The following is an 8,154-nucleotide window of genomic DNA, read 5'->3' as shown; positions in this document are numbered from 1 at the left end:
TCGTCCCCGCACCCCTAGTGACATGCCTTGAAACAACATTTTCACCCAAATCCCAGTCATCATCCCCATCCTCACAATCCTCCGATGAGGTGATGACAGTCACACCCTCTAAATGGGCCTTCAAGCCATCGATGAATACGTCCTTCGGTTCGTTCGTGAATGCCTTAAACTTTTTCATGTAGTGTTGCTTCATTTCATAGACTGTGGGGATAAGATACGGGTGCACTCTCTATAAATAAATAGGCAAATGTGATTGATTAGCAACACAATATTGGTAAAATTATTCAGCGAAAGAATATTTTCATACCTTTGTGCTCCATCCGTTCAAATATAGATCACTTTCAATTAGTTTATCGCCTTTTGAGGTTTTCCATCTGAGCAATCGGGGAATGGGCAGCGGGTCTTCAGTTGATTTACCATTTCTCCTGTCGAGTGCGGAAAAAGCTTCGTATATCTAAATCTATGATCAAAAGAAAAACAAAAACATAAAACTGAGAGTAAGTATATTATAGACACCATAAATGAATTACAATATATAATAAACTACTTCAATGGTTTATAATCAAATACCATAAATGTCCAGAAAAATTCGTAAAGCACGTACGATGAAACTACCTTTGTCTCAAATGTCTTCTTCTACCTGCTAAAGTTTATCCGCTTCTTTAGATAGTCTAGAGTCAAGGCAAATAACTTCTTACCCCAAGGGTATCTCTCAAAGAAGCCCAAGTTATCCACCATCTTGATGGTGTCTATGTCTACGAATTTTGACAAGCCGCGTGTAAGCAATATGTAGTGCACAAACGAAACCAAGCAGCATTTGAACTTGTCCTCCTTGTCCAACCTCCCACCTCTAATAAGCTTCAACAATCTCTTCGCATTTACACTCCTTTTTTCGTAATCTTTTTGAAAAAAGCTTCACCCTCCTCCATCGCTTTGACATATCTTGAATCACGGGGATAACGCCCACAATGTAAACTCGTGATTAGCGCAAACTCCTTTAGGCCAAAACATGCAGCCTGGCATTGATGCTGAACCACATTTCATACAGCTTGTTGTCCGATTCAACTCGACGCAGAAGTGTATAGTGGACAAGCTGTCCGTTGAACTTCATATGTCCTGGCAGGTCCCATAAACCACCAAAACAGGAATTCTTAAATCTAGACTTCAGATGTTGATGAACCACGACTTGTTTGAATTCATTAAACATTTTCAAATGGGACCTAACAGATATCTTAGCCGGAAATGATCCGACATCATCCAGGACTATGCCGAGGTCGTACCTCTCAAACGAAAAAAACCTTGCACAGTGAGACAAGATCAGTGCTTCCTCGTCTATCCTAGCCTCAATTTCTATTTCCTCCGGCTCATCTCGAACCGAGGCTTCAACAGCTTCCTCGCTGCAATTTCTATTTTTCGATTGATCGACTACTTATTTTTTCTTTTCTCAGACCTATCAACTTCTACAGCCTTGCGTTTGTTACCTCTAGCCATTTGTTATGATCTACGAACAAAAACTAATATTTCTCAGCTATAACAGCAAATACAATACCTAATCGACCTAGCAGTCTATTAACATGATAGCAGTTGCAGCACCAAAAAAGGCAATTTGCAGAACAAGTTTCTTCCAAACCAACTCCATCACCTACAAGAACATGCATCCAAATCACCATTATATTGAACAGAAATAGGAATGAGCCCAGATTATAAGCACGCAAATCGAGAAAAATTAGAAAAAAAATCTCAATGCAATCGTCGAGGAAGGTTAAAATCCAACAAAAATAATGCACAAACAAATTGAATATCAACTTAAAAACACAAATTATAAGTAAAATCAATCCTTATTTTTTAAAAAAAAAATCAATTTACAGCAGATACAATACCTAATCGACGTCGCAGTCTATTAACCTGGTAGCAGTTGCAGCACCAAAAAAGCCAATTTGCAGAACAAAATTCTTCCAAAACAACCCCATCACCCACAAGAACATGCATCTAAATCACCATTATATTGAACAAAACAGAAAAGAATTCAGATTTTTATCATGCAAATCGAGAAAAAGTGGCAAAAAACTCAATGCAATCGTCGAGGAAAGTTAAAATCCAACAAAAACAATGCACAAACAAACCGACTACCAACTTAAAAACACAAATTATAAGTAAAATCAAGCCCCATTTTTCAAAACAAAAAAATTTTTTTTGGGTCAAATTATCAAATACACAATGAAGAAATCCCCAACATGAACATTCTTCTACAACACCCTTACATTGGAGAAATTTTTTAACAAAAATTAGATATCTTGCCATATTTCGACGAAATTAGTGAAGAAATTTCAACATGCAATCGCCAAAGATAATCGATATACACCAATTATCCGTCAAAAGTCAAGTAAATACCAACTAAAAACAACCACTTTCAGTGAAATCAGGCCCGTTTTCAAAAAAAATAAATTAATTTATTTGAACTCCATCGACTTCACCTGCCACAAATGAGTTCGAAAAAAAAAAACCATCAATATAGAGTACAAATTAACCGGAACAATAATATAACTTACCTGAAGTTGAAGATCGAAATTGGAGCTGATTCACGCGAGCTCGAAAGTGAAAATGGTGGAAATGTGAGATGAATCGGATGTTGTAAAGTGAGAGAAGATGAGAGAGAATTTATTTTTTGTATTTAATGGAAGAGTAGGGTTAAATAAGTATTTAAAAAATAATAAGGGGTTCCAAAAGAAATAAAATATACATAAGGAGTGCCAAAATATTTTTTTATTTTACACTTAAATCTATGACCCACAAAACCCTAAAAAAACTAGGGTTTGACAAAAGTAATGTCTATTTTACAAAATAAATTTTCAATATGGACTAGTAGCTAAATCTTCTCAAGATTCTCCTACCTATTTTATGAAAATGCAACATAATACAGTATGCATTGACATCCCTGCCAAACGAAGGCTAAATAGTGCAACCTTGAGTACTGAGTTCAATTCTCACCGAACGTACTTTTCCTTCTTTATTTTAGTGGTTCGTCAATGCTCTATAAATACTTATTCATCCATGTTCTATAAATTCTAAATCCGCATGTGATTTTAGGATGTATGTTTTCATCATATTATTTTTTTAAAAGAATTTTTATTGTAAAAGTTTTCTGTTGGTATGAGGTTGCTTTTATGATTCACTATTTTTACAAAATGATTGGCTCTTTTTTTCTTTTAATAATTACAGGACACATTATTTTGACTAATAATGGGATAACAAGATGTTCGGCGTGGCCAACTTATTTAAGTGATATTTATAAATTGTAATCCAAACAAATATAGAAGAACGTATGTCTTCTTATATTCTTAGAGAAGTCAATTTAAAAAATTGTAACATGTGATGATTTGAAGGCAAATAATTTTATAAAACATTATTTTAAAGTGGGAAAATGGATTTTGTCCGGACTTGATGTATTAATTTCAATTTTAGTCCCTATTATTTTGACCGATTATATTAAAATCAAACATTTTTATAGTTGCTAACGCTTGTCTGAAGATTTCATGGCTGATATAGAGAGATGTTATATATGTATACTGACATTCGACGTTCAAATTTAATTTAGCTATTATAAATAAAAGTATAAAAAATTAGAAAGACCATATATATATATATATATATATGCATTCACATCGTGAAATTATGAAATAACTATATGCATCATTTAAATATAATTTATTTAATTAGATATTCTTACTTGATATTTACTTAGTGTATGACATTAATGATTATTACCATAAATATTTTGGTATTTTATTTATACATAATACATTTTCTTATAAAAAATTATTACATAATATTTGAGTATGTTGTTGTAGAGAGATAATTTTATAAAGAGTGTACCTCTATAATAAGCATCATTATTATTATAGGTAGAATGTCGTTATAGAGAACCAATTAAACATAACATGAAAAATCAAATTCAGAAAAAAAAATCAAATCGTTATAGTGAAATACCGTTATAATGAGGTGAATTATAGTAAGTTGTGTATAATCATTAAATTTCATATCCTGAATTGCGATGAAGACCACGAAAGATTTAGGAGTGACAGACGCGTCTACAATAAAATTTCCTAATGGTCATGACTAGGGGTGTACATGAACCACGATCCAAATCTAGCCGATTAAAAAAATTGATATTTGGTTAGATTTGGCTTGGTTTGATTTTGAATTTTAAAAAACCGATACTAATTTGGTTTGGTTTGGGTATACTCTAAAATAACCGACAAAATAATCAAACCGAACCGATATATATATATATATAATTATTTATGTATTATTCATAAATACAATATAAATATTTGTTACACTTTATATTTAACTTTAGTCATAACACATTAAGTCATTTCTTCATCTAGTTAATAGTACCTTATGAGATTCTAAGTGAATTTCACACTTTGAATGACAAATGATACTAATTGTGAAAATAATATCTTGTTGTATATTGAAATTTATAGCTGAGATTCATTTGACTATAGACAATCATTAATTTTAACTTTTTTTCTAACCTTGTTGAGTAAGAAGTTTATGTGTTCACCTTTTGGGGAGTTTATCATATCATTTTGTTAAATGTAGTTTTAAAATGTATTTCTAGAAGTGTTCATATAGTGTTGTTCATAGCTTTGCCGAAGTATAACACTCAGTTGACATCTTAGTTTCATGGTTGAGATACAACACTCGGTTAACATCTCATATGTTAGATTGGATTTTTTTTTTTTAATTTTCAACTTTTATCATTAGTTAAAGTTATAAACCAAAAAAATCGAACCAAACCGAACTAAACCGACGGTTATTTCTTTGTTGGTTTTAGAAATTTAAAAATCAACTAAGTTGGTTTGGTTATGATTTTGACCAATAACCGATCCAACCCGATCCATGAACACCCCAAGTCATGACTTTCAACAGCAAAGGTGAAAATATATTCTTACATTGGCTTTTATTTTATATAATTTGCCCATAATAACGTGTACACAGAGTTTTGTTAAAATAATAATTAGGAAGAATGGTCAAAGTCATGTGCAGTAAAATGAAAGGATTATTTTGGTACAACATATTCCTAGTCCGTACCCGTGAAGAAACTTTTTATTTTAGAAAGGAACAAAAAAGGCTACAAACTTCATAGTCGAACAAACTTTTTAAATGAATAAAGGAGCACCCCGTGTTTGGCCAAGTGTTGAATTATATATTATTATATTACTGGTATAAATGTATTTACATTATAGTGAATGTCTATCAAGATCTACTTTGATATTTATTAGGATTTGAAGCATCCGTCTTTTACTTAGACTAGGAGTAAATTTCCCCTATAAATAGAGGGGTTTTGTTCATTATATTTACAATCTTATGATCTCTCATCCCTCAAGAGAAGAAATAAGAATCACTCTCTCTATTCTCCCTACTCTTCTTCTTTCTTGTTTTATAACACGTTATCAGCACGAGCTAGTAAATCAGGTATTACCACGATTCTCTAACCAATTGAGGAATTGGCCAAAAACGCCAACCATTGCCTTACAGGTTGTACGATTTCAAGAGGTTTGTGTTGTTATGACATTAATTTATAACTTTAATATGTTTCAAAATTATGCATTGTCGTTCTGAATTCGTTTAAATGAATGAAAAACATATGTTGATATATATATGATTACTTGTTTATCCTGATGTCGGTACTGCCTGAGATTTGTTTTAATATGAATAGGGTGTGGCAGCGGGCAATAGCCTTCATCATGAATAATCTATAGCCTTGTGATTTGTTAATTATTGATGTGAACGTGAGATTTTAATATTATAGAGTGATGATGCTAAGAGGAGTTGTGGTGATGGTAAAAACATTTCAGTAAAGTGTATATTGAGGTAGATCTTTACTTTGTCACAAGAATTTCCAGTAAAGGCTCATTGACTTTTGCATTTCATTGATCATAAGTAAAATATTATTTGAATAATAAATTAAGGAGATGGCATAATACTAAGTGTGGTGACAACCCTTGTGTCCTTCACGTGATTTTCAATGACTTTTGATTTTGTGATTGGCTATAGATAATAGATTTCTTTTCCTAATAAGTTAAAAGAAAAATTATTAATCCACTCTGATTTTGATAATGATGCCTGATAGTAAGCTAATATATTGGCAAGTTAATTTCAAGCTCTAAAGTTTGATGCATCGTTCAATTTGTGTAGTTGTATAATCTCATTATTGTATGGTTGGTTTCAAACATCGGGTTAGATGTTAGGTTCAAGTCTCATCGATTCATGCCTAAGACGCTTTTATATGGATAAGATGTTGAGTTTGAATCTCAATATACCATATTGATGATATTATGTTGGCTAAGGCAAAATAATGGGTGTTTAATGAAAAGTCATGAAATTCGACCCCTTGAATATGCTCCATTTCATGAAGTGAATGTGGTAACAATATATGATAAGTCTGAAATATGACAACTTACTTCATTCTTGAGGTGTATGTGGTACCAGTGCATAATATGTCTGAAAGAAGACAAGTGATTGAATACACGAATATACGCGTGGAGAGACAATATGATAATAATCATCAAAAGTGATGATATTTTCACACGCTTATATGATTATAAGATATGCTAGAGAAAAATTCTCTACATCACATGTATGCCTCGATTTGCTTCTAAAGTAGCAAAATCTTGAAAGAGGTTATAAGCTATCATAATTTGATAGGCTTAAGACACGATTATATTCCATTCCTGGGGAATGAGAAGCTTATTAATGCAAATGTGTACTTAATTGTGATGGTATCACAACTCACCTCCGAATGAGGCAGAATAACTGAGAAGAGTTATTTTAAAATCTACTTCTAAAGTAGTAAATCTGAAATTTATTCCTGTAATAGTAAATCTGAAATTTACTAAAGAAAAAAGTACATGTCATGGTAAACTTGGAGTTTACTAGAATAAAAGTTCATAAATTGTTATGAACGATTGTGACATCTTAAAGATGTGCATATTGAATATTAGACATATATTGAAGAACTAGAAGATTCTTCGAGAATTGTTTATGTCGTTTGTTCTCATGATAAGTTAGTTGGACCAACTAATGTTGGGAATGAATTTCTTAATCTGAAAAATATAAAAGGTGAATATGGGCCCGTTCACCTATCATGTGATATATTAAAAAGATGCATTAATAAGATGATCACATGTACATTCATGGTCAACCTACTTTTGACATTCATAAAGTTACTTGTTCAATATAAATTGAGCATAATTTTCAGATTGTATAATCAAGATAATTCATCTTGATGATGATGATTTAGCATTGAATGTCTTCGATAAATATCTAAACCATTGTTAATAAGAACAAAACTTGATGTATTGGTTTGAAATATGATATATTGCAATAACATTTATATGCATTAGACCAATAAATTATGATTATTTCTTCCCTCTCAATTGGTTCAAGGTCGGGAACCAATTATTCCATCTAATAATTTTGATGTGCGGTATACGATTAATGAATATACCATAATGCACAACAATGGATTCCTCAAAGAAGTAGAGAATGTATGTTAGTTTTCCTAACATAAGAGGGAGATTATAAGCGCTATGAAATATGTTAGGAATTATCACCATATCCTCATCCAAAAGATAATTCAAGTCAAATGTTGAAAACATCTGCTCTTATTTTGTGTTTCTAAAGGACAAAGTCTATGCATGCGTGAAGCGTGGTAGACTGATCGATTCCAAATGAAATAGTCCTTGGAAAATAAAGAGCAAATAATCATAATAAGAAGGCAATGAGCTCTTGAAGAGCCTACGACATACCACTTCATGAAACCTTATGAGAGGTTCATGTACCTGAAAATAATGAAGTGATTGGATCTCAAATGTTATGTCGCATTGTGAACCGATACAAAATGATATATCATCAATATCTTTGACACAATATTGACGCAATATTGTGAAAGATTACGAGGATCTGAATTCTACGTTTATTTAACATGCTGACGTAGAAACATTTATCAAGTGACATCAAATGATGCATTTTGGTAAGCGCAAAACTTATTTGATTTGCAGTCCAAAAACTTGAAGATGTCACTCATGAAATGTTGAATATTGTCACTTGACAAAACTTATGTGAAAAATTTTAAGGATTCAAACT

The sequence above is a fragment of the Capsicum annuum genome, chromosome 8 (genome assembly GCF_002878395.1).
Source record: "Capsicum annuum cultivar UCD-10X-F1 chromosome 8, UCD10Xv1.1, whole genome shotgun sequence".
Lineage (NCBI taxonomy): Eukaryota > Viridiplantae > Streptophyta > Magnoliopsida > Solanales > Solanaceae > Capsicum > Capsicum annuum.
The sequence above is the reverse complement of the archived record's forward strand: the minus strand, read 5'-3'. Positions refer to the sequence as shown.